The sequence below is a fragment of the Eptesicus fuscus genome, chromosome 12, assembly GCF_027574615.1.
Source record: "Eptesicus fuscus isolate TK198812 chromosome 12, DD_ASM_mEF_20220401, whole genome shotgun sequence".
NCBI lineage: Eukaryota > Metazoa > Chordata > Mammalia > Chiroptera > Vespertilionidae > Eptesicus > Eptesicus fuscus.
The window spans coordinates 60,298,074-60,324,228 of NC_072484.1; the positions used below are offsets into that span (position 1 = coordinate 60,298,074).

General features: G+C 39.0%; 1 protein-coding gene and 1 non-coding gene across 2 annotated transcripts in view; one reads left to right on the forward strand and one right to left on the reverse strand.

Moving 5' to 3' along the window:
- PTPRM (protein tyrosine phosphatase receptor type M) overlaps window positions 1-26,155 on the forward strand; it is a 650,464-nt gene that overhangs the window by 189,636 nt on the left and 434,673 nt on the right. The gene's annotated exons all lie outside the window — the stretch shown is intronic.
- Window positions 19,765-19,896, reverse strand: LOC114230077 (small nucleolar RNA SNORA51). Its single transcript, XR_003615926.2, has one exon. It is a non-coding gene; the product is annotated as a small nucleolar RNA SNORA51 (small nucleolar RNA).

Here is a 26,155-nt window from a genome sequence, read left to right on the forward strand (position 1 = left end):
TGTTTGGGTACAGGCTTTTTGGACAGCAGAGGTTTGGACAAATTGAATTATTTAAACTTATTCGTAAATGGCTGAGCCTGTATAAATTCATTCATTAGTGCTACTTCAGAGATTTTTAACTGTGGAATTGTCATACATATTGTCATGATAAAATAATTTAAACTTTTATTATGAAGCATAGTGACAAAATGATATAAAAATGACTGAACCTTGTTCAGGGAGACTTGGAAATTGTGCTTGATAGAAATTGCCTGTGATTCGATAACAAATCCTGTAGGTGAACTTACCATCACACATCTTCCTTCAGTAACCCCATTATATAAGATCACACATTTATTTCCAAAGATATGAGTTCTAACAGAATTTGCTAGTATTTGAAAGGCATGTTAGATAAACATTTTCTGAATTTAATGTTATATAGCCATGGAAAGAGTTATCAAGGAGATCTGGTGATCTTTATAGATTTGTCCAGCTATTGTAGTTAATACTTAAGCTTAAGGAAGAAGAAAGAAGTGGATGACTATTCTAGCTCTTTCTAGTGCTAGTACCTTCTCTCCTTTTCAATAAATATTTATGAAGCACCTGCTATGGGCGCACACAGTTTTTTATCCTAAGAGATAAAGAACATCACAGTTGATCTAAGTATGAGGAGGTGATGCTTTACTTGATAGAACAATTATTAAAGTAGAATAACGCACTGAAAGGAAGAAAATTAAATCTGTGAGTGACAAAGATTTAGCAAGGATTAATTTCATCTACTAATTTCCTACCAATTATGGTGGCTTTTAAGGCCTGGAGATCACTTTAGAAAGTCTTTGTTATTAGGAGACCCCCACAGGCTGAGAACACTTTAGTCTCCTAAGGATATTTGATAGATGCAATCAAGAGTTGGAAGTGGCCATCTGCCCAGCTGTCGCTGGCATCCACAGCTCTGCCCAGGAGGCTGAAGATACATCCTTCTCCTTTATCAAGTAGAATTGAATGGAGGGAGAGGCTCCCTTCACTGAAAGAGAATATCTTTCTAAAATGCCTATATTTGGTTCATACATTTTTACCCTGACACTGAAAAGAGAAATGCCATGTAATTTGCTTCATTTCAACTTTTCAGTAACAAAACCATATAGTGTGACTGGGATGGCCAGCCACATTTTCTTTAAATGAGGTAGACTTATTTAATTTATCTGTAATAATATTTTTAACAAGCAATAAGCCAAGTCACACTTTCTAATTTGAGTAATTCCTTCAGTCCCCCAGCAGATGGAGACCTGTAATTCTATGCTTATTTATTGGATGGTCATCTTCTTGCCCCAGGTGACATTGCTGTACTTTCTCTCTCTAAAAATATAATCATCATAATAATCCTTTGAAAACATAAAAAAGATGTAGTGTCAAGTTTTGCAGATGAATATGCCCTCTGCACTTCTCTCCCTCCTCTCCTTTGGCCTGATTAAAGGTTCTTATATATTCTTGCGTTTCATGAAGTCTTTTTTAAAATTAAATTAAACTTTTCCTGTCAACATTTATCCCCTCTGTACCCTCTTCCACCTCCACCCACTCCCTCTCCACCCCACAATCACCACACTGTTGTCCATGTCCATGAGTTCTCTCTTTTTTCTTTTTTGCTCAACCTCTCCTCCTTCAGTCTCTCCTCCCCCCCCTCACACACACCAGAGTTGTCTGCCTGCTCTCTATCTGTGAGTCTGTCTCTATTTTGCTTGATAGTTCAATTTGTCCATTCAGTTCCACATATGAGTGAAATCATATGGTACTTGTCTTTCTCTAACTGGCTTATTGCACTTAGCATAATGTTCTCCAGGTCCATTCATGCTGTCGCAAAGGGTAATCATTAATGACCTTCCCTAGTAGATAAGAATAATATTTTCTTTAATGACATAACCACCCCAAAGCAAAGAGCAGAGAACCTCCCGCACTCCAGGGAAGCAGATTTCAATCCAATGTGATCATTTCACAGGCCACAACCTGCCCATGTTTTGATTCTGAGTAAATCCCAGAAGTCAGATTTTTTTCAACCACAGATTTTCTGAGGTTAGCAGAAGAAGTAGAAAGAGGCTATCTCTCCTCATTTGCCTCTTTACGTGCCCACCCCCACAAAGATGGGAATTTTAATTTATTTTCCTAATCTTAATTTATTGGGGTGGCATTGGTTAATAAAATTATATAGGATTCAGGTGTACAATTCTATAATACAGCATCTGTATATTGTAGTGTGTATTTATCATCCCAAGTCTAGTTTCCTTGCATCACCATTTATCCCCCTTTACCTTTTTCTACCTCCCTCTACCTCCTTTCTCTCTGGCAGTCACCATGCTGCTGTTTGTGTCTATGAAGATTTCTTTTTTTTTTTTTTTTTTGCTTAATCCCTTCACCTTTTTCACCTAGTCCCCTACATCCCTCCTCTCTGGCTGCTGTCAGTCTGTTTCCTGTATCTATGAGTTAGTTTATATTTTGTTTGTTAGTGTATTTCATTCATTAGGTTCCACATATAAGTGAAATCATATGGTACTGTCTTTCTCTGACTGGCTTATTTCTCTTAGCATAATACCCTCCAGGTCCATCCATGCTGTTGCAAAGTGTAAGATTTCCTTCTTTTGTATGGCCAAGTACTATTCCATTGTGTACATGTATCACTGGGTTTTTTTTTTTATCCACTCATCTACTGATGGACACATGGGTTGCTTCTATACTTTGGCTATTGTAAATAATGCTGCAATAACATAGGGGTGCGTATATTTTTTAAAAAATTAGTGTTTCAGGTTTTTCGGATATATACCCAGAAGTGGGGTTGCTGGGTCATAAGGCAGTTTCATTTTAAAATTTTTGAGGAAACTCCAAACTGCTTTCCACAGTGGCTACACTAATCTGCATTCCCACCAACAGTGAACGCAGGTTCCCTTTCCTCTACATCATCTGTAGCACTTTTTATTAATGATTTATTAATTGATTTATTAATGATAGCCATGCTGACAGGTATGAGGTGATATCTCAGTGTGGTTTTAATTTGCATCTCTCTGATGATTAGTGATGTTGAACATCTTTTTATGACTATTGATCATCTGTATGTCTTCTTTGGAGAAGTGTCTATTTAGCTCTGTTGCCCATTTTTTTAAATTGGAATGTTTGATTTTGGTGTTGAGTTGCATTATTTCTTTATAGATTTTGGATATTAACCCTTATCAGATATATTTTTGGCAAATATGTTCTCCCATTTAGTGGGATGCTTTTTCATTTTGTTGGTAGTTTCCTATGCTGTGCAAAAATGTTTGTTTGATGTAGTCCCATTTGTTTATTTTACTTTTGTTTTCCTTGCTCAAGGAGCTATATCAGAAAAAATGCTATGAGAAATGTCTGAGATTTTACTGCCTATGTTTTTCTACTAGGATTTTGTGGTTTCAAATATAACATTTAAGTCTAATTAATTTTGAGTTTATTCTTTTGTATGGTGTAAGAAAGGGTCTAGTTTTATTTTTTGCATGTGTCTGTCTAATTTTTCAACATCATTTATTGAATAGATTATATTTACCCCATTACATATTCTTTTCTTCTTTGTCAAATACTAATTAACTATAAAGGTGTGGGTTTATTTCTGGGCTCTCTATTCTGTTCCATTGATCTATATGTCTGTTTTTATGCCAGTACCATGCTGATTACTATGGCCTTGTAGTATAATTTGATATTCTATATTGTGATTCCTCCAACTTTGTTCTTTCTCCAGATTGCTGCGGCTATTCGGGGTCTTTTTATTGCATATAAATTTTTGGAATATTGTTCTATTTCTATGAAATATGCCATTGGTATCTTGATAGGAATTGAGTTGAATCTATAGATTGCTTTGAGTAGTATGGCCATTTTAATGATGTTAATTCTTCATATCTATGAACCAAAGAGGTGAATTTTAAAATAGTCTTAGTTTCAAGGGGTCTTCTGGTGCAAGTGATTTTTGTTAACTTATACCATTCAGTTCAAGAGAGTTAAAGAAGAGATCTCTAAGATTTCATCCTTGACACATTCATCAAAACCTTTCGAAATATTAATTGTTGTGAAGCCCTTTAGGGACATGCTACTAGTACTTCTTGCCTTTCTTGCTATTTCTACTAATCAATGTTGAAAAATGACTGGTTTTCAAATTCTTAAGTCCAGTGTTTTCTAAGCTGATGAATTTTCCTCTAATACATTAAAAAGAAAAGAAAGATAAATTCCCTTAGGTCAGTGGTCAGCAAACTGCGGCTTGCGAGCCACATGCGGCTCTTTGGCCCCTTGAGTGTGGCTCTTCCACAAAATATCTGTGCGATTGAAACATACAGTGCGATTGAAACTTCGTGGCCCATGTGCAGAAGTCGGTTTTCGGCTCTCAAAAGAAATTTCAGTCGTTGTACTGTTGATATTTGGCTCTGTTGACTAATGAGTTTGCCAACCATTGCCTTAGGTAATTCATGGGAGTAGCTACTAACACTTAAGAATTGGAACTGAAAATTCGACAACAAAAATAAACACAGAATGCAACTAACCAATCAAATGAATAAAAGGAAATCCCACATACAGTTGTGACCAAAGGCATTTGTCCTTAAGGAGCTAGTTTATCGTATTTTTGTATTATCAGGCTTTCCCTGTAATTTGAAGGTGCAATTTACATAGGAGACATTTTCATTTACTTTGTAAGTTTTTGTAAGAGCAAATGAAATGATTATTCAACAAATGTCTATTGACTTGTTGAATGAGTTTTGAGAATAGGATACATCCAAATTGAATTGATCCTGCAATCTAGAACTTTATTTTATGATTAGAGTGCTTTTTAAAGAAAAAGGAAGATCTCTTCATTTTGTGCTAAGAATTTATAAAATACAGAAATGTATTAATATTGTGACAAATCATAACTGGGTTGTGGGCTCAATCTCCAGTGTGGGTGTGCAGAAAGCAGCTGATTAATGATTCTCTCATTGATGTTTCTATCTCTCCCTCTCCCTCTTCCTTCCTCTCTGAAATCAATAAAAAATATATTAAAAAATAGGGTGACAAATCCCAAAATTTCAGTGCTTTAGCACTGGATACATTTATTTCCCATTCATATCCAGCAGTCACCAACCTGTGGTCCCAGACTACTAACTGGTGGTCCGTGAGGTCTGAAAAGTTGGTGGTCATTGGTTTAAGGAAACCTTTGGAGCAGCGGTCATCATCCTCTTGCCAAGATTTGAGGTTTGGGGGTTGGGAACCCTATTCCACACAGACACCAGGATGAAAAGAAATCTTCCATCTTTAGCATGCATTCTCCAAGATTGTCCTCGTGGACATCTACATGGCAAAGGAGAAAATCTGTGGAAGATCGGTGGGAGGTTTCTGCCAGATTTGGAAGTAGAGAGAACAAAGTCCTATGGTACCTGCAGCCTGCAAGGGCAGCTGGGTAGTTTCCTTGGATGCCCAGGAGGAAGAAGAAAAGAACATTTAATGACTAGCTTGCAGCCTCTGCCACACTTGACTCTAGAGAAGTTTAAGGAAAGGTCAAGTCCTGGTAAATTATTGTAAAAGAAAAATATTTGAAATTGAATATAATGATGGCTTTTTGTTAATTTAAAGGAGTGCCATCTTTAAAAAGTCCAGTCAGTTGACTAAAATAAGTTTTGAGAGTTAACTTTAACTTTATGGTATTTTGATATAAAAGTCAGTGAAGAATTAATCCATAGCTGGTAGATCTTACAGATCCAGAGCCTTTGCTGAGCTTCATGTTATTAAACTATGCCCTAATATTTCTATAAAACAGATAGTCTCCTACCTTAACTCTAAGAAGATAATTTCCCAAATATAGCAAAGATATATGAGTATATATTTCTATTTAATTCAGTAAAGTAAATATCATTGAATAAATGTCAGCTTTTCCAGGGAAATCACTGCATATAACCTCTCTCGATAATATATTTATCAAAAAATCAATACTAAGAGTAAACAGATTTTTAATGCATTTGAAGAAGCTTCCTAATAAACCAAAATGCCACCACATAATTTAAAGCTATTGATACCAATAGGTATTTACAGATGACATCATAATAATTTTTGCAGATAATTCTTCATAGTGGTTTGATAAGATATATCAACTTCAATTTCAACCTTGGGCCAGGCAGAAGTACTTTATTGTAGAGGTGTGAGAGATCACGATGGCTTCTCTTTCTCTCCAGGGAAACTCCAGAGGGGGCAGAGCCCATGGCACTTCTGCTTTCGTCCTGTCTTTTTTCTGTTCAGTGCTTTTTAGTTTGCTTCTCTCCTATCTTACATCCCTCTGACAACATCTGTGCTTAACTTCCGGGGCCATACCTTTCATTATATGGGCCTGTATTTCTCAAACTTTTGGTGCCCACTGATTATATAACTGACACATGATACATTTAAAAATATTTCTTTTTTTTTATTTTAGAGAGAGAGGAAGAGGGAGGGAGAGATAGAAATATCAATGAAGAGAGAGAATCATTGATCCGCTGCCTCCTATACACCCCACACTGAGGATCAAGCCTGCAAGTGTGGCATGTTCCCGGACCAGGAATCAAACTGGCCGTCTCTTGGTTCATAGGTTGAAGCTCAACCACTAAGCCACACCAGCCAGACCATGATACATTTTTTTAAAAGGTCAATCACAAATTTTAAAGTAAAATTTGAAAGGTTGTTTTAGAAAGTGGTAAAAAATAAAAATGGTTTATTTAAGATGAAATGATTTTGTAAATTTTATTTTCAAGTTATCTACATAGCTGACCCTTGAGATTTCTCCCTGCAGATTGTGCAAGGACCATGTCAAGGAACATGTCACAACTTAATGTTGAACTTTTGGTTATTTCAACTTGGAGATAATAATAAATAGATTCCTAAATCAAAATTTGGTTGCATTGTTTAGCTTTAGAAAATACTTTTTGATTCCATTGAAGTGTTAGGATCCTTTTCCTTCTGAATTATCATGGCACATATGTGGGTTTATTTTTATCTCCCAGTTATAGAGTGACAAGTGGTTCAGCATACTGAGTATGTTGCTGAAATACATGAATTGAGTTGGTCACATGAAATCATAGACTCTCTTTACTAGCATGGTCTGTGCCAACCAGGCCATGTCATTGTAGCAAGCAGCTCTCTTTCTCCCTGTACAGTGTGCTGGAAATTTGGCTGGAATTTGGTAATTTCCCCATTCTCACTGTTTTATTTAATGGTGGATCAAGATCAGGAGGTTTATGATATTAAGTCTGTCTGGTGTGTCATGGGCTGAGGGTGAAAGCACTAGAGGGCCCTGAGCTCAAGCCTCATACTTGGACTTTCAACATTATCTTCACGAAAAGATCAACTTTAGGGCATAGAGACACATGGACAATATTGAAAGTAGAAAGTGTTCATCATATGGCCAAAATATGTCTCACTGCTAGATCACATTGCTTATAGTGTACCAGAAATTAGTATATTTAATCTATTTTATTATCTTATGGATGACATAACTAACATGCATTGTAATATTTTATGTTTAAAGCATTCATATGTTACACATGTGAAATAATACAATTTAAAATTATATCTTGGCATCTCTGCATTTTTATGTGCCAGAGATCTCAAAAATAGCATTGACATGGAACCCTTTTACCCTGAGTTGCTCTGTGCCAGCTGTTGCCCATGACCAAATCAGAGTGTGGGGTGGTTCCAGGTGCAGCTCTGAACGCCTTAGATGGAAGCCTGGCCAAGGCTCCAGGAAGATGACCTCAGAGCACTCTTCCAAGTCTGCATCATGACTTAACTAAACAAGCTTCAAATTCTCTATTCCTGTCAAAGCACCAAAAGCTGTAGAGTTATTCTCCCTTCTTACCCCACCTGTTCTAAGACCTGATTCATAGATTACATTCAGTGGTCATCTGGCAGGTCTGGTGGAGAGCAATTGATATTCCCCATCATATGACTGATTTTGTTTTTTCTTTTTATTTACTTTTAATTTTTATTGAACTTACCAGGATGACATTGGTTACTAAAGTCATATAGGTTTCAATTTTCTTTTGACATTGTGTTTTGGTATTAGATTGATGGCCAGAGTGTTGCTGATATAGGAATTCTGCTAGGAGAGTCTTCTGCTTTCTCCCTATGCATAATAACATTCATCAACCTTGCAGCCAGCTTCAGGAGGGTCTCAAAGTGTGATTTGTACATTCTTTTTTCCTTTGAGAACAATTTCGAATGGTGCTGCTGTGATTGAGGGCCCTCTCTTTATTTCATGACAACATTCTTTAGGTTTATAGGAGACATTAATGCACTTTTTTTTCTGGAAAATCCCTCCTGGATTACTCAGAGATGCCACTTGGATATTTTTTCAAACTTCTTGTTGTGCTACTGTTTGTACAAGTTTTATGATGTTCACTTACTGAGAATTAGAGGCAAGTGCATCACACACAGGATAAGTCAAACCTGACTTTCAGATACTAATCATCGTTCTTGCTATTTTCACTTAATCTATTTTGGCAAATTGTCTGAAACCATCACTCTTTCAGATGCTATTGTACCAGCACATACTAACTTACATTGCATATTTGCATTATGGGTTTTGTTTATCAAGATATTACCATTTTGAATGATAAATTTTGTTACTATTTTTGTCACTACTTTCTGTTTTAATAAATACTTTTGAAACCTGGACCCATTATTACATAATAGTAACAAAGATGATAGATTTAACAGATGTGATTAGTAGCATGATGATGACACAAATGCACATTCACCACTCTGAATTGCAGACTTCACTAAACTTGGCAGAATGAGCTGGCTTAGTGCTTGTGGGTGGCAGGTGCATGCAGTGGTCATTCGAGTCCCAGACAGGACTGCAGATCTGATGATAGGTCCCTTTGAGTTTTGAGGGAGGAGAAACATGTGCATTACCTTTCAGATGAAGCACAGGCTTCCATGCCCGTGTGTACTTGCAGCACATTGCTCAGAAAGGACGAGTGGGAGCTGACTAAGTCCGGAGAGGGGAAGTCAGAGCTCACGTCACTTTCTATCAGGGACAGTGGTGTTAACCACCAAATGGAGTGTCTCTGATGCACTGGGCCATTTGCAGGAGAGGGGAGCAGACCAGAGGCACTGCCTTCCATGGAGCTAATAGGTGTAGCTGCTCTTATTACAGTAGAGTCCAGGCATCCCTGGATGCTACTGTCAACCTCCAGTCAAATTAGGGTATCCAAATCCAGACCCACACCAGTATTATCGTAACACGGCCGTCATGGTTTCCCATTTGGTGACCATCTCGAGGGCAATGTTCCTGTCATTCCCCTCTGGATGCACTTACATAGCACATGTATTATTCTCAGGAACCAGAGAGTTTTTAGTATCCTAACAGGATAACTGTAAACAACATCATTATTCTTCTATTTCAAATCTGTGAAATGTAAATGAAATGGCTTCAGGCCCCTCTACTCTGCTATTGACACATCACCATGGATCACGTTGGAAGACCACTCACTGGCGGATCTCCAGAAAAGAGGTAAATGCTTCCTGAGGCCAACTGTCACGGACAGAAGGGCTGCCATTCATCTGTCTCTGACCTTTTGCTGACCTGAGTCACTTGGTATTTAGGTTCTCTAAAAAGAAGATGAAATGCCTCAAACTCCAGTCAAGTGTTCAGGGCTGGGCTTTAATCAGCCTCCTCCCCCATCATCCTTTTGGCTGGCCCGAACTCCTTGCACGTACCTGGTCTGGCCTGTCTCCAACACCTTTGCTACCTCCCCTGTGAAGACCCCTCTCCTCTCCTAATGTCCCTACATGTGTGTTCTGTGCTCCTGCTACTTCCTGTGGAGATTCCTATGGTGCTGTCCTTCCTTCTTTGCTGTCTGTAATGTTCTCACATCTTACGTGGTGTTTCCCTAAGACCCAGGGTGTTCTTCCACTCAGAGAAGCCGCATCTTTGGCCTGTAGGTTTGGTAGTTTAACACGCAGTGGTCCTCTGTAATTGAAGATGACAGCTTTGAGAAGAGTTAATTATGCAGATCATCCTCTGTGGCTTACCAGCTACTTAACAGTATGTGAACTATGGTAGGTTTTTAGGCTATTGTCTGGTGCCTAGGAAAGTAAGTACTTAATTGAGCATAGCCCTTACTTCCTTTGTCCTTCAGATATAAGGAAGCAACACCAGGGAGATTGAATACATCTCAGGAGCAGCAGAATTCCTGGGACTTAGCCCCCTTAGAAGCCTTTTGCCTGACGAGAGCTGAGTGGCTCCTGCAATATTACGCGCAGCCCAGTGGGTTTGTTAACTATAGTCTTGGAAGTGGCTAATCCCAAGTGCAGGGTCAACAGCGGCTATTGCCACAACTATCAACCCTGCCACTAACAAGGACACTCTCCAACTGCGTATTCTTAACTTTGCCACCAGAACTTGATTTTGACATTGCTGTCTGCCTGCCTGCAGATGTCTGGTCCTACTTTCACTAAAGCAGGTGTGGACTCTACTATTCAATTTAGGACTCCAGTTAGATTCATAAAAAGGCCATCCTGTTGTCTGCCAGTTGTATTTACCCCAGGGTTAGAGAACTTCCTTTCTTGAGTGATAGAAATGCAGGAGTTGTGATGTGCTATCTTAGCAAACAAGGGGGTAATAAAATACCAATGAAGGTTTATAGTTTAAAAAAATTACTGAGGTTGGTTGCACAACAATGTAGACATATTTAACACCACTGAACTGTGATGTCTAATCTTAGGCCTCACATTTTATGTATTCCACCATTAAGAGTTTCTGGATGTCTGAGTCAAATTATTATTTATGTACTAGAGACCCAATGCACAAAATTCGTGCAAGTGTAGGCCTTCCTTCCCCCAGCTGCCAGCACCGGCTTCCCTCTGGCACCCGGGACCCAGGCTTCCCTTCAGCACCCAGGACCCAGCCTTCCCTCTGGCCACTGGCAGGCACCTGGGACCCAGCCTTCCCTTTGGCTGCTGGCAGGGACCTGGGCTTCCCTCGCACCCCTGGCCTCGTCCGGAAGGATGTCCAGAAAGACATCAGGTCTAATTAGCATATTACGCTTTTATTATTATAGATTGTAAAGGAATCTGGGGGAAAAGGCATCTGTACCTGCAAAGTAGTTGTGTGCATTTGTTCTTTTTCATAGTAAACCTAGGTATTTTTGTGATTTTAACAGACAAGAACTGCCCTTCCCCCAAAGGAACAAAAAAGTGCATCACTACATTGAGAAATGAAAAACAGACAGCATAATCTGCTGAGACTCTGGTTATTAATTTTTGGTAGTTTTATGTGTTTAAGGAAATAGGTATAAATATTTGAATATATGTAATGTTTTACTTAATTTTTACATTTGACTCATATGGGTGGTGTCTATGCAATTTTACTGTTTGTTACATGGGTACTATAGGTTTTGCCTCCAATAATTACTCTTGAGGTACAGGTATGGCCTTTTATTTTTCAACTCAGATTCTTAACATTCTTTTGTAAGTTTAAAGATAAAGTAGTAAATCTTTCCAGCTATCCCAGGAAAAGACGTGTTTTCCTGTTCTCTGGCATCTTATGCATATTCATAACATACTGAAGTCTGTCTGCCAAGAGGGTTGGGAGGAGCTTGAGTAAAGGCATTTCCCAAACCTAATATTTGCTAGTATTTCTTCCTTCATTTCTATTTCATTAAATTTGTGAAATAGAAACAAAATTGACAGAGTGGAATTTAATTTTCCATTTTTATGTCTTTTCACACTCCCTTGAAGAATTAGAGATGTGTGATGAGGTGGTTCAAAAGCAGACAACAAAAGGCAGAGCGGAGAAGCAGAGAGTGGGCGCGCTGGCTTAGGAGGCCCCCATCTTTGAAACCAGAGAGGGATCTGGCACCAGAGGTGAAATAGATTCATTGGGGATTCTGAACAGTGAATCCTGGACAAAATCTAACCACCTGGAGAAAGCATAACCTGCATCTCCCAAGGAAACTAGTAGAAAATGAGCCTGAATTTGGTGACTTTAGATTTCTTTCCTGCCATGTTCAATCTTACTGCATGACAAAGAACTGAGATTGAATTGTTGAAATTATATGTGTAGTAGCAAAAGATTTCAGCTAATCTTAAAAAATGTTTTTGATCAATTGGATGTACAGTTAAATTCTAAATATGAGAAAGGAGGAATTTCTTGGAATACAGAATATTTTATTTTTTTTGTTAGTATTATGTCATAACTGTCAACTAAGTTTTCTTCAAAATGTAAGTCTCTAATATTCTATAATATTAAAAGTGAATATAAACTGAGTATAAAGATATTGACTTCTGACTTGTAGTATTTTCCTGATTGGAAATTGAAAGATTACTGTAAATCACAGATTTAAATATTAGTAATAATAATAACAGCTGCCAGTGATGGCTATCTGCTCCAAGTCTGACTGCTGTTATGTTTTCCCATGCATTTAGTTCATAGTGATCATTACCCAGTTCATGAACTGCTAATGGACAGTTAAGGACCCTGGGACTTAGGAGGCCAAGGAAACGTATGGCAAGGCTTCTAGCTTTACCTGAGTTCAGCTTCCCACAATCACCTGTATTCCCTGGGGCACTGTGAGGAGGGGGTGGGTGAGAGAGCAAACTCCCTCTCAAGTAGGCCTGGATTCAAGTTTCTCCTCTGGGGCTTGGGCTGTTACTCAAGCTTCTCTGTGTCCATCACCCATCTGTAAATAATAATAGTACTGTCTCTAAATTTGGGTGCAGTGAGTCAATGCAAGCTGGAAATGCAACCTAGGAAGCACTCTCTTCTATGGACAGCTGCTGGCACCCCTTTGCTCCCACTGGCTCTTGACCCCACTGACACCACTCCTGGGTCAGGCAGGTTGCAGGATGCATTGAAGGGGGGGTGACTATCTGCAGCCCCTCCATCCTAGATGCAGCCAATTTATTTCCGTCTGTACCACACCCATGTCCTTGTGGCCACAGCACATTGGCTCAGGCCCCAAATCCTTCCCTTCTCCATCATCCCTGTCATACTTCCCACCCCAGACAATCCCTGTTTTGACTAAATACTAGAAAATCTGAGTGCTTGTTATTTTTGCAATGAGGATAAATTTTACTAGAGCCCTATGTAGGAATTTTGTATTTCCCTTAGAGTTTAGGATGGGAGAGAGAGGGAAGATGAGGGTTAGAACAGAAGAGGGAAGCACCTAAGCACTAGCCATGCATTTCCTAGGAAATCCTGGAGGCTGGTTTCAGGGGCAGACCTATGATAGTATATTCTTGGCAATGAGTTGTCCAGAGAAATTCAGTGCTTCTGAGCTTAGGACATGGTGACTTTGGAATAATAGGAGGCAGGTGGAGTCTGAGGCAACTGGAGAACCCACTGGAATCAGTACTATCTATTCTTCAGCATCTATAGGAACAAAAGACCCCACCATGTACCTACCCCCTTTCTTACCCCTTCCTGCCTTTCCTTGCCTCCAGTCCCTGTTCCTCTTAACCTCAAAAACTGCCCTCTGGCAAGTTGGGATAGAGGTATAAATAGGTCCCCAAAATGTAACAAAACTGCATTTCCCCTGCTGGAATCATAATCTAGTAGTTAGGTTCAGGAGCACGCTTATTACAGCGCTAACCGTGGGACACAGTGCACTATGTGGACTCATTATGAATAGCCTGGGGATGCGAATTACATGAAGTGCATAGTTTCCATAAGAACATTCATTATGATTTCTAGGTAGCCTGCTTACAAATTAATTCTTGAGCAAAGCCTGTTTGTTGCACTTGACTCACAAAGCATTAGAGGTGCAGTGGAAATAGTGTGAACTACGTGCCTTATTAGCCTGAAAGACACCTATTTAATAGAGAGTGTGTGTGTGTGTGTGTGTGTGTGTGTGTGTGTGTGTGTGTGTGTGTAAGAGAAAGACGGAGGGAGGGAGGAAGGGAGAGGTTGTGATTTGAATAGACATTTGGAAGGTACTGTCTCTGAAGTTTGGTGGAGGGCATCTTTTACTTTCATTGAGGATTGCTTTTTTTATTATTTCAACTATTCTAGTGACTTTTAACCTTTTTAAAAATTATTCAATGAGGTTGTAGGTTCTTTCTGGTCCACTGTGTGCTCTTATTGCTCTCTTCTACCTCTCCTTTCCATAAGCAGGAGCATGTCTTATCAGCTGCTTTTCTCTTTCCAGTTGAGGTACCTAGTGGCCCATTAATATTTGTGTGACCAAAGGTGAAGAATGATCTTTCACAGTGGGAATTCAGCCTCTTAGATCTTCAGCTCCAGGGGGTTAGTGCAGGAGAGGCCTGATCTGCCTAGGAACCTCCTGCAGCTGTATATGAAATGGTGGGCTCTTTCCCTTCCCTTAGGGGACAGAATATGATGAATTGTCATGGAAATAAATCTCTACAAAGCAGTATGGGAGAGCTGTGTAATCTGCCTGGAATTTAAAATTTCCAGTTGCCAACTTACTACTGAGTGTTAAAAACTGAGACTTGAAAAGGTTTTTTTTCTGTTACAGTAATACTTGTTCAAAGTGAACCTGCTTATGAAGGAGAAATTGAGTCTAGATGGTCTAGCTCTTTGAAGAGGGAGCTTTAAGTACCACTCCACAGAGTGTGAATGGGAGGTGAGCTGATAATGAGCAGCAGGAGTGCAGAGGTCCATGGGAAAACTTGTCAGCCTGAAGCTGGACTAGAGCAGAGAGCAGGGTGTTTCTAAAGCTTGACGGAGCTTATTTGTAGAATGCAGCTAACAGTGTTTTAGCCCCCTCTTTCTGAGACATTATGCTGATGAATTAACCCCTGTGACTTACATGTGGTTGCAGATTATGCCCATTTCGGTTAGGTTTCTCTATAAGAGGGTTTCTTATTCAATTTCCCCATAAAATAATCATATGCTAAGATCAGGTTGCCATGGTTTTGCATGGGCATGAAAGTAGAAGGAAGTAAGGAGTTGGAGGAGGGGATAGAGAAAAAGAGAACGAGAATGAAAGTGAATGTAAAGACATGTAGGGATACACTAGGTACGCATTGGTGGGTTATGATCTCGAAGAGGAATTTTGCATAAAAACTTTGCTCAGGCCCCAGCCAGTGTTTCTCAGTGGTTGGATTGATGGCCCACACACTAAGGGGTTACAGATTTGATTCCCAATCAAGGGCACTCACCTCAGTTGCAGGTTGGTTCCTTGGCTCAATAGGGGCATGTGCTAGAGGCATCTCTCTCTCTCTCTCTCTCTCTCTCTCTCTCTCTCTCTCTCCTCTCCCTCCCTCCCTTCCACTCGCTCTAAAAATCATTGGAAAAAATATCCTCTGGTGAGGATTAACAGTAAAACAACAACAACAACAACAAAACACTTTGCTGAGATTTACAAAGATCAAAAGCTTGGTTTCAGTAGCCAGAATCAGTCATTCATTTATGGGCTCTCCTTCCATTCCATATTTTAAGTAGTGAGAGTCCTTTAAATGCAACATTTCTAGAGCCACAAAAGAAATAGTCGACAGTTTAAGAAAGAGGACTGGGCTCCAAGGAGCTTTTTATCCACCTATGGGCTATTGTTCCCTCCATTCTGCTTGGAACTTCATGAGCCCTCTTGACTGAGGACATGTGCCTTCAACTCTGCACATTTTAAAAATAAGTTTTTTATTGATGAGAGAGGGAGAGAGAGAGAGAGAGAGACATTGATCAGCTGCCTCTAGCATGTCCCTTACTGGGGATCCAACAGGCAACCCCAGCATATGCCCTGGCCAGGAATTGAACCTGAGATCTTTTGGTGCATGGGACAACGCTCAACCAACAGCCACTGGCCAGGGCTGCACACTTTTTTCTATTGTTTATTTGGTCCTTTCTGTTACTTTCTTTGTTTTCTTCTTTCACAATTCAAATAGGCTTATTTTTAAACTTCTTGCTTATCTTAACTTTTCTCTCTCTCTCACTGTCTCCCTCCCTCCTTCTCTCTCTGGTGAGAGGGAGTTGCCATGTAGGATAATTCTTTGGCTCTGTCTTCTAAATTACTAATGTATTTTTCAGCTGTATCTTTTTTCCGTTTAGACCAAATATTGTGTTTTTCATTTAAAGAATATTTTTTAATATTTTCTAAATCACCATTTTAGTGCTACTTCCACTATTTGTTGTGTTACTGCTTCTCTTTTTTGGTGTTTGTTTTCTTCACATGTTTAATAACTTGTGGTTTTCTCTGCATATCTCTACTTGAAGTTTGATATTTCCCAATTCATAAGGCAATATTTCTCCAGAGATTGTGGGGATGGGTACTAGGAGGGGTATTTGGTAGCGGCTGTGCAGATCCCTGTTCCTCCAGGATATCAGCAGCCTCCTCTGGCAAACTTGCTAAGACCTGCCATGGGCATGCACTGTGCCAAATGGGTTCTCTTTGTGGGATTCAGAGACAGACCTAGAAGAATGGATGTGAGGGAATGCAATTGAAGTGCAGGCAACTGAATGGACAGAAGGGAAACCTGCATTATTTAGTTCAATAGAGAGGGATAATAATGATAATAAAATAATAGTGATAGGGAATGAAATCAGTTGAGACTTACATGTATCAAGTATAGATAAGCTTTTTCACTCCATACACTGTACCACCATTTATCTAGTTGTTCAAACGAGGAATTGAAGAGAGGTCTCAGCTTCTTCCTTCCCCTCATCCAGGCCATTAGTAGTTCCAAACTTCCTTCTTTCTAAATATCCTCCAAATCCATCTACTTCTATCTCCTCTTCTACCATTTCTTGTCTCAGTTATTGATGAAATAGCTACTAAATTATACTTTTGTTCTGTGAAGACAGAAAAATAGATTGTGGGGTAAAGTAATACATTTGGTTGGGGGCATGTTTCTGTCTTACTGATAGTAAATTTTTTTCCTAGTGATGTCCAGTGTATGGTTTAAATAGAGGACTAGTATTTGAGAAACAGTTCATAGTGAAGGCAGCAGAATTGGAAGAGATTATAGTTTAAAGTATGGGAATAGACTTAATGCTTGGAGGGAAATCAATACAGAGAAGTAAAATGAAGTTTTAGTATGAAACCATTGAAAACACTTAAATGTATGGGAGCATCTGCTACATTGTTTAAAAGATGTCAGTGTATGTTATGTTTTCTCCCTTTGAAGGAATTCTAATTGAACAGATATAAGACATGGTGATATAGATATAAGACTAGGTGATATAAGACATATCTGAATGAAAAATTCAGTAACACTGACTAGTGCAAAATGAGTGATAGGTGCTTTTGGGTCCCAAGTTATGTTCTGCAAGATTTAATAGCTTCATCAAAATCAGAGAATTCTGTGACAAAATAGTTTGACCATTTGCTTATTCTAGAATTTCCCAAATTTATTTCATCTGAATATATACAATGCCCCCCTTCCCCCACCAATTTAGTGGTATCCTGCAAATTTTGATAAGTGTATTTTGGTATTTTCTCAGTTAAAAACACTTTATAATTTACTTTTGATGTTTCTTTGACACTGTTATTTTGTAGTGTTTTAGTGTATTAGAAACACACAAATATTTAAGTATTTTCCAGATATTTTATATCATTGAATACAAATTGAACTCCATTGTGGTCAGAAAACATTTTGATATTTTTTGAGTCCTCTTTAAATTTATTTAGGTTTATTCATAAACCTGAATATGAGCTATTTTGGCAAATGTTCTGTGTATACTTGGAAAGAAGGTGTATTTTGATGTTATTGGGAGTAGTGTCCTATTAATGTCAATTAGTTTAAGCTGATTAATAGTGTTTTAAAATCTTATTTATTAGTACTGATTTTCTGTGTACTTGCTCTGTTAATTATTGAGCAAGGGGTATTGAAATACTGATTGTAATTGTGGATTTGTTTATTTCTCTTTGTAGGACTACCATTTTTTTTCTTTATATATTTGGACGCTCTAATTTGGGGTGTAAAAATGTTTAAAGTTGTTATATGCTCTTGGTGAATTGGCCATTTTATAATTATGAAATGGCTTGCTTTATCCCTGATAGTATTTTTCATACTGTGAAATTTATTTTATAGATACTGTAGTTTTCTGTTAGTTAGTAGTAGTTACATATTTTTTCATCCTTTTACTTTTAACCTACTTACATCTTTGTATTTTAAGTACATTTATTATAGGTGGCATGTAGTTGAAACTTGCTTTTTAAAAAAATCTAATTTGCCACTCTGCTTTTTAATGGACATTATATAGACCATTTACATTTAATGTAAATATTGATATGGTTAGATTTAAATTTATCATCTTGTTGTTTGTTTTCTGTTTGTTCCATTTATTTTTTGTTGACTTTCCTCTCTGTTTTCGTTTAAATTGAGTATTTTTTATTCTTCTTCTTTGATGGCTTTATTAGCTATAAATAAGTCTAATAATATTGATACACATAATTAACATATTACAGGCTACCTTCAAGTGATAGTATACCAATTTAAGTACAGAATAAGAATCTTCCATAGTGAACTTCCATTTCTCTAACCTCAGCCTTTTAAAAAAATTTTTATTGATTTTAGAGAGAGAAGAAGGGTGAGGGAGAGAGAAAGAAACATTGATGTTGAGAGAGAAACATTGATCAGTTACCTCCTGTATACACCCTGACCTAGAGACTGAACCAGCAACCTGGGCATGTGCCCTGACCGGGAATTGAACTGGCAAACTTTCAGTGTCTAGAAGACACTCAGCCCACCTAACCACACTGACCAGGGCTCTACCCTCAGCTTTTACTGTTATCATCATACATTTTACTTTTACATCTTTTGTAAACTCCAGGTACATTGTTATTACTTGTATTATACAATTTTCTTTTAAAGAAATTTAAATAATAGGACAAAATCTTAAATATTTACTCATACAGTTTCCTTTTCTGGTGCTGTTCATTGCTATATGTAGGTTCATAGTTCCATCTGGTATTTTTTCTGACTAAAGTACTTTATTTATAGGTTATAGTTTGTATTTGTGATGAGTACTTCCAGCTTTTGTATGTCTGAAAATATCTTTATTTTCCCTTCATTATTTTTGAAAAATATTTTTGCTGGGTGTGGAATTCTAGTTTGACAGTTTTTTTCTTTCAGTATTTTAAATATGTTGCTCTACTTTCTTCTCTCTTGTACTGTATTTGATGGGAAGTCAGCTTTCATATTTATCTTTAGTCCTCTATAAGAATTGCCTCTTTTTTTTTTGCCTATGGCTGCTTTTGAGATTTTCCTGCCCATCACCAGCTTGATGCAGTTTGATTATGATGTACCTTGACATGGGTTTTCTTTATTTATTTCCAGATTTCTTATGCTTGAGGTTCATGAGCTTCTTGGATCTGTCAGTTTATAGTTTTCATCAATGTTGAAAACTTTTGCTTTTATTTCTTGAAATAATTTTTCTGTCTGCCCTCTTTCTCTTCTTCTTTGAAAGGGACTCCAGTTACATATTTATCATGTCTCTTGAAGTTGTTCCACACATCATTGATACTCTGTTAATTTAAAAAAAATATTTTCTATGTTTAATTTTGCATAATGTCTATTGTTATGTTTTCAACTTCATTGATCTTTTATTCTGCAATGTTTAAACTGTAATTATCCCAGTCTAGTATAGTTTTCTTCTCACACATTGTGGGTTTTAGCTCTAAAATTTCTACTTGCTTTTTAAAAATGTCTTTCATGTCTCTACTTAACCTTTTGCACATATATAGTTATAATAACTATTTTAATGTCCTTATCAACTAGCTCCAATATCTATGTAATTTCTGGGTTTATATTGATTGATTTATCTCCTTATTATGGGTCCTAATTTCCTATTTGTTTGCATGGTGGATAACTCCTCCACCATGTTCCCCCATTCACAATATAGATCAGGCAAAGGGCCAGGGCTGAGGAATATATGGGGTGGTTTACTCTGCCTCCTTTTTTATGTGCAGTCAATGTAAGAACACAGCCTGTGGCAAGCGCTGGGAGACCGCATGGTTGGTACCATGTGATCAGATGCCAGACACGGTGAAATTTACATTGTTGGGTATTTCTGTAAATTCTTCAGCTTTGTTCTGGGATGTGTTATTTGGAAACAAGTTGATTCTTTTCCACCTTGCTGTTAAGATTCCTTAGGCAGAACTGGAGCTGTATGCAGTCCAGGATTATTTATTCCACACCAGTGAGGACAGATTCTCCTGGGTCCTCACAATACTCTGTGCACTGGGAGTTTTTTCAGAATGGCTGGTGGGAACATGCACGGTCCCTCCCCCATGTGGACATTGCCGTCTCTAATCCTCTTGGGTAAACCTTTTTCCAGATGTAGGTAGTTTTCTTACATGCTTGTGCTGAGGGGTACTGTGCCGTGGATCTCCAGAGCTTTCTCTCTGTGCAGCTGGCTTTTTGCCAATACCCTCTCCTGAAAACTGGAGCCACCTTAGCGTCTCTAAACTTTCTCTGCTTAGTCCCTTCAACCCAGGGAATCTGCGGGGCTCTGCCTGAATCTTTCCTCCTTGTTCACAGCCTGGAGACTCTCTCAAGGAGTAATCTGGGGGAATTTTAGGGCTCACTTCATTTGTTTCCCATCTTTCAAGGATTGTTGTTCTTCAGTTCCTGGAATTCAGTTTCTTCCAAACTGTTATTTTGTATATTTTGACTATATTTTATCTGTTTCACAAGAAATGGTAAATCTGGCTGCCATCACTCACCCCATTGTTGTGCAAGCGGAGTTCCCTCTGCAGTGTTTTTCAGATTTTGAACATGGAGCCCTTTTTCCAAAGAGTGTCTGATTGAACTAGTATTGGCTTTGGAAAATGCCAGCGTAATAAAAGAGAAAGTTATATTCTGTTAGTTAAGGAATATTTCTCTTATATGTTAGTCCTTAGAAGCTGGAGTCTCAGAGGAGTTGGCATGACATAGAGAGTTGACATAGAGATCCCCCCCAATCTCATTGTCTTCAAACCAGAAGAATTTTTAAAACAGTAATATACTCCTCTCATGCAGTTATAATCTGACATGCAAAGTTTTCCATCTTAAGTTGCAATATGTATAAAGAATGTAATTTCCAATAAGTGATAGATATTGATATTCTGACATGTTATAATTATTCTCTTTATCATCTGGAATCTAAATACCATAGTAACTTCAGGCCCATATTTTTCATTTTAAATCATGAGGAAATTCTTCTTTAACATTTAGAAATTTTACATTATTTCTCTTCCTTCTTGATGTCATATTTTCATTCCACTTTTTCCACTGAATTTATTTCTAATGTTATGTGTTTTTGCTTCTTTGACACATTTATGAATCACCCTAGCTTATCTATATAAAAATAAAAATATAAATTAATTCCATGCTTTAAAAAACTTCTCATGATCATAAAAATTCTGTTTTAAAATAAAATTCATTTTGATTGACTTGGCATTGTAATTCTCAGTAGCATGCAGTTGATCCAAACAGCAAAAATATATAAAGCACAGATAAATAATAATTCAGCATACTTCCTGGCTGCATAGCCAAGTTGATTGGAGCATCATCCCTGTACACCAAGATTGTGTGGGTTTGGTCCCCAGTCAGAGCACATACAAGAATCAACCAATGAATGCATACACAAATAAATGTCTCTCACTTTCTCTCTCTTTTCTTCTCTCTCTAAAAGTAATAAAAAAAAAACCTATTTCAGCATAATAATTGAAATTTTATTTGAAATGCATCTCCTTAAGAAGAAAGGGTATTTTATTTTTTCTAAGTGTATTTACCTATGGATGATAATTATTTATTTCTAGAATAAGGCCAGATAAATAAGTCATATTGAAAATCCAAGGTAATTATGACATTAGGCAAACACATAGTGGTAACACCTGAAATATTTCTGGATTGTGTAAAATAAGTTTATCTATATAAAGAGGAAATATGCAAATTAGGCCAGGACTCCATAACAGGTCACGCCCAGACAGAGGGAGGTTTCGCGCTCAGGTGAGGCCTGGAGTGGAGATGGAGACAGAGACAGGTGGCGGGCCTGCAGCCTCTGCGGCTGAGCGCAGGCCCGGAAAGGAGACGGCGGGCCCGCCTCCTGTGGAAGCTGCGTGGCTCCGGCGGCACACTGCGGTTCCCACCAGCTCCTGCGTAAGCAGCGGGTGGCCTACTGTGCACGATATCGCACCACGGGCTACTAGTATAAATATAACGACATCTGTCTTCTGTACTTAGTTTATTTGAAGTTTTATAAATTTCTGAGACAACTGAACTTTTTGCATGGAGGTGGATGAACAACAGAGCATTAAGTACCAGTTAGGGCTATTTTTGTACTACCTCTGCTCATTTTTAATAATTGACAGTTGACTACTATATGAGGCTAAACTTGCACAATGGGTAAAATATAACATATGGATTTTATTTTAACAAAAGTATTTTTAGCTTTGTGAAGGATTTTAAATGATTGATTCAATTTATGAAATTATTTCCCTCCTGCTTTTCTATCTACTCTGTGAAATAATACATACCTGTACAGGGATATACTTTGGCTATTCTGTTGTCCTGTAACAGGATGATGGATAGAAACGTCTCTGTTAGGATAATTGGGGTCACATTGTAAAATTGGACTTGTCCTTGCACCATGCGATGCTCAAAAGTCTTGGAATTTGGGCGCAGGTCCAGGGCAGCCTGTCATGTGCTCCTCTGAGCAGAGTTAATCACTCTGCTGGTCTTCACTTGGAATGAGTTTCCAGGAAGCCGGTAGGGACCTAGGCTACTGATCTCTCTATCTGAGCACTTTAAGGATAAAAAGGCTTCATGCCAGAAAGGAATGCTCTGCCAGGCAGATGGTATGTGCAGACACTGGTGTCCTTAACCTCATGCTGCCTCGTCGAATTGGCTGGGGAATTTTAGGAGTTATTCACTCCTTCCCCTGGAGGGAAACCAGTTTGCTTTTATCTTGGCCAACACCCTCTTTGGAGGGAGCTTTTAACTAAAGTTGTCAAGGAAAGATGTAACTTACTTCCTAGGGAATATGATTTCATAGAACAACACTGTTTCTTCTAAACTAACTTAGATTTTTTTTTTAAGGGACTTGGTGAAAAGTAGCTGAAAGAATAAAGGAAGCATTATTAATTGGCTAGATCTGCATATTATTGCATCTGGATGAGAGCTTTAAAATTCACCCAGGCACCTTCACTTCTTTAACTTCATTCAATTATTCAAGAGCAGTTTTGACTCTATCTGTCCGAAGATAAAATTCTTTGTGTCTCACCCTTCCGGCATGGAATGACATCTTAGTCCCTAAGACACTTAATTAAACTCTTACATATCTTGTCTTGGCACCCTGGACTCTGGGCTCTTTTCATCTTTTTATTTACCACAGAACCTGACACACAGTGGATTCTGGGAGAGAATGAATAAAGAATTGTCCTAAGCACATCTGAAATCATGCTTATACTTACTAGCTGTGATGTCTTGGGGGCAGTTATCTTCCTCTCTGGTCCAGGTTTCTGTACCCCAAAATGGAAATAATCATAACCTCTACATACAGAATTTTGGTCAACATTAAATGTCTATGAAGTACTTACTTGATGTCTGTGCCCATGAATGCTTAAATAACTGCCGTTCTTATTGCTATGGGTGGAGTGAATGCAGGAATCCACACATGTGTCCTTACTGGCATCCCTGCTGGAGATGTGAGCAGACCTCCTGCCCACAGGGAATTCATGTTCCAATAGAGAGACACGCGGAAACCCGTGGCAAAAGTACAGCAGGGTGAAGGCTTCTATTAGGAACCCAAGAAGACTGAGGAGTGAAGGGTTTCATTCATTTGAAGGTTAGGATTGAGGAAGTGTCACAGGAGAGATAAGGCCTGGGCAGTGAGTTGAGAAAGGAATGCAGTTTTCTAGACAGTCAGTGTGGTACAGTAGAGGAAAGATGTTTGAGGGATTTCAAGTGGGTTAGTACTTCTAGGAAATGGCATCGAGAAGGGAGAAGGGTTGCGAAGTGCTGGGAGAGGGGATTAGAGTGGCAGTGGCTCCAGACTCTGAAAGGTTCTGTAAAGTAGAGGGTCATGGTCAGGTATTAATTTGTGCAAAACTCATACCAGATGAATCTCCATCTCTGTTGACCAAGAACATTGCTAATTTATACTTACCACTGTCCCTTAAAGTACGGTGAGGCTGTGTAGGGTCTTGTTGGAAGAGAAATGGTGGGTCTCCTATAGGACCCTTTGATATGCTCCCCTGCCCCCCTAAACCCACCAGGATTGCCATATACACACACATCCAGGCGCTGTGCTGCATGGTAGCAGGAAGTGTTCTCCTCTGGTTAGACCTCTTTGGAGCCTGAGGCCCGCAATGCAGTGTGTCTCCAGGTGTCCTCTGTGTGCCTCCTGCTCTCTCCCTGGGTGAGCTCCCTGCTGCTCTGCCAGAGCCAGGCTGGTGCACCCCTGCTGGGATAGTAATGAAAGACTGGATTTAGGCTGCACCAGCCCACTCCTGCCAGCCAGTATCCCCAACTTAATCCCAACTTAATCAAAGGGAGTTATCTTAGAATGCAGACTCTGCTTCTTCGAACAGTAACCGGTGAAGGTACTCACTCTGCACAGTTGAACCTGCTTTGCTCTTATTTTTGTGTGATTCCCGAGGAAAGAGCACTTAGAATCTGTCTGCGACAGACACTGATATTGTATGTAGAGGAAATTATGATGACAGGGTCCCCAGGTTTCCTGCTGTAAACCCACCCCTTCAAGGTGTCCCCCAGGTCCGAGAGTTCCTTCCCTGGGGAGCCCTGCCACCTCTGTGCAGACACTTTCCCTCCAAGACTCCATGTTGCCAGGCTGCTGATCCTCTGGGCACAGCCACCATCACTGACTTCTGTCATGAGAGCCACTGTGGCCTGTGGGAAGGGCAAGTGATTTCCCTCTGGCTTCTCCATCTCAAGTGCAGTCAGGACCTTCCCACTGATTCTTGGCAGAGATTCATTTCCAACCTGACTTTGCCAGAGTTCCGCTGCAGAGGAGGGAAGTGCATGGGAATCAAGCAGCTGGTTAGGACCTACTCATGGGACTCCTGCTGGCGCCAGCCTGCCTCCAGTGGCAGGGCCCAGCTTCCCTCCGTGCCTGGGAGCCCTCCACAAGGCAGCCTCTCTCCTCCCAGTCCATATCAAGGGGACTGTTGGCTCTAGAAAGGAGAAGTTCTACCTCCACATTTCGTACTAGGACCGATCTTAGAATAAACAGTGGGCAGAAAATCCACCGGGAAAGGTTCTCCCCACTCTGATACCTCGGTCTAGCTTCATGGCCCCAGCAATGCAATTCCGTAATAGACCAGCGTGGACCCAGCGTGGACCCAGTTCCCACAGTCAGGGTTCTTTGAAGTTAAACAATACCTGTGAGGTATATGAACAGTCAGTACAAGGTGGGCTGTGCCAAGCAGGAACAGTTCCTTTTCACACTGTCTCTATTATAATTTAGAAAAATGCCATGGGAAACACAAAGTAGGCCTTCGTGTTACCCAGCAGGTTAATGTGTTAAATCAGCCTGTGTGAGTGGTGATATAAAGTAGTCCTTTCCTTATTTATGGGGAAAATGGATAGGCGCATTTCAGAGTATTGCTATTTTGTAATATATTAGCTTGAGATGTGATTGCACTTACATTTTCTTCATCAGGTAACTTATTTAATTTATATTTATTAACATCACCCTGACTGTGATCTGCACTTTTAACTATATTTTCCCTTTCTATAAACCTCAGTACTATTTTGTCCCCACTCAGTTTCCTTGCGAGCACATAGTATATCCAGAGCTGTTAAGGTGAACTCAAAAATATTTCATGTGCTTCAAAATGCCTGGCCTGGGCTAGAATGTAGAAACATTATTTTCTCCCATTGAGATGGATTTAACTAATAATAATCTCCAGCTACAATATTTTAATTTCTAGTGACCAAAAAAAGCAACATCAGTGATAGAATTAATCAAGTTGTGTTTGACTTGGAAGTTTCAGTTCTGAACGGTTCCTTATAAACTATGTATTTATAGAGTTATATTTATCATTTTGACAGTAGTCAAATAATGTTGCATATAAAATAAAGGCATCCATGACTAAATGTTTATAGGTGGGCTTAAGTCACTCATCCTCTTGGTTTGATGTGGCTGAGAGTGATAGAAAGTCTCTGGACCACATGTCTGTTGGCAAGGATGCTGTTTTTCTAGACGGAATAAGAAGTCGGAAAGACTGCAGTGAAAGGGTGTATTATAGTCGAATGGAGAAAC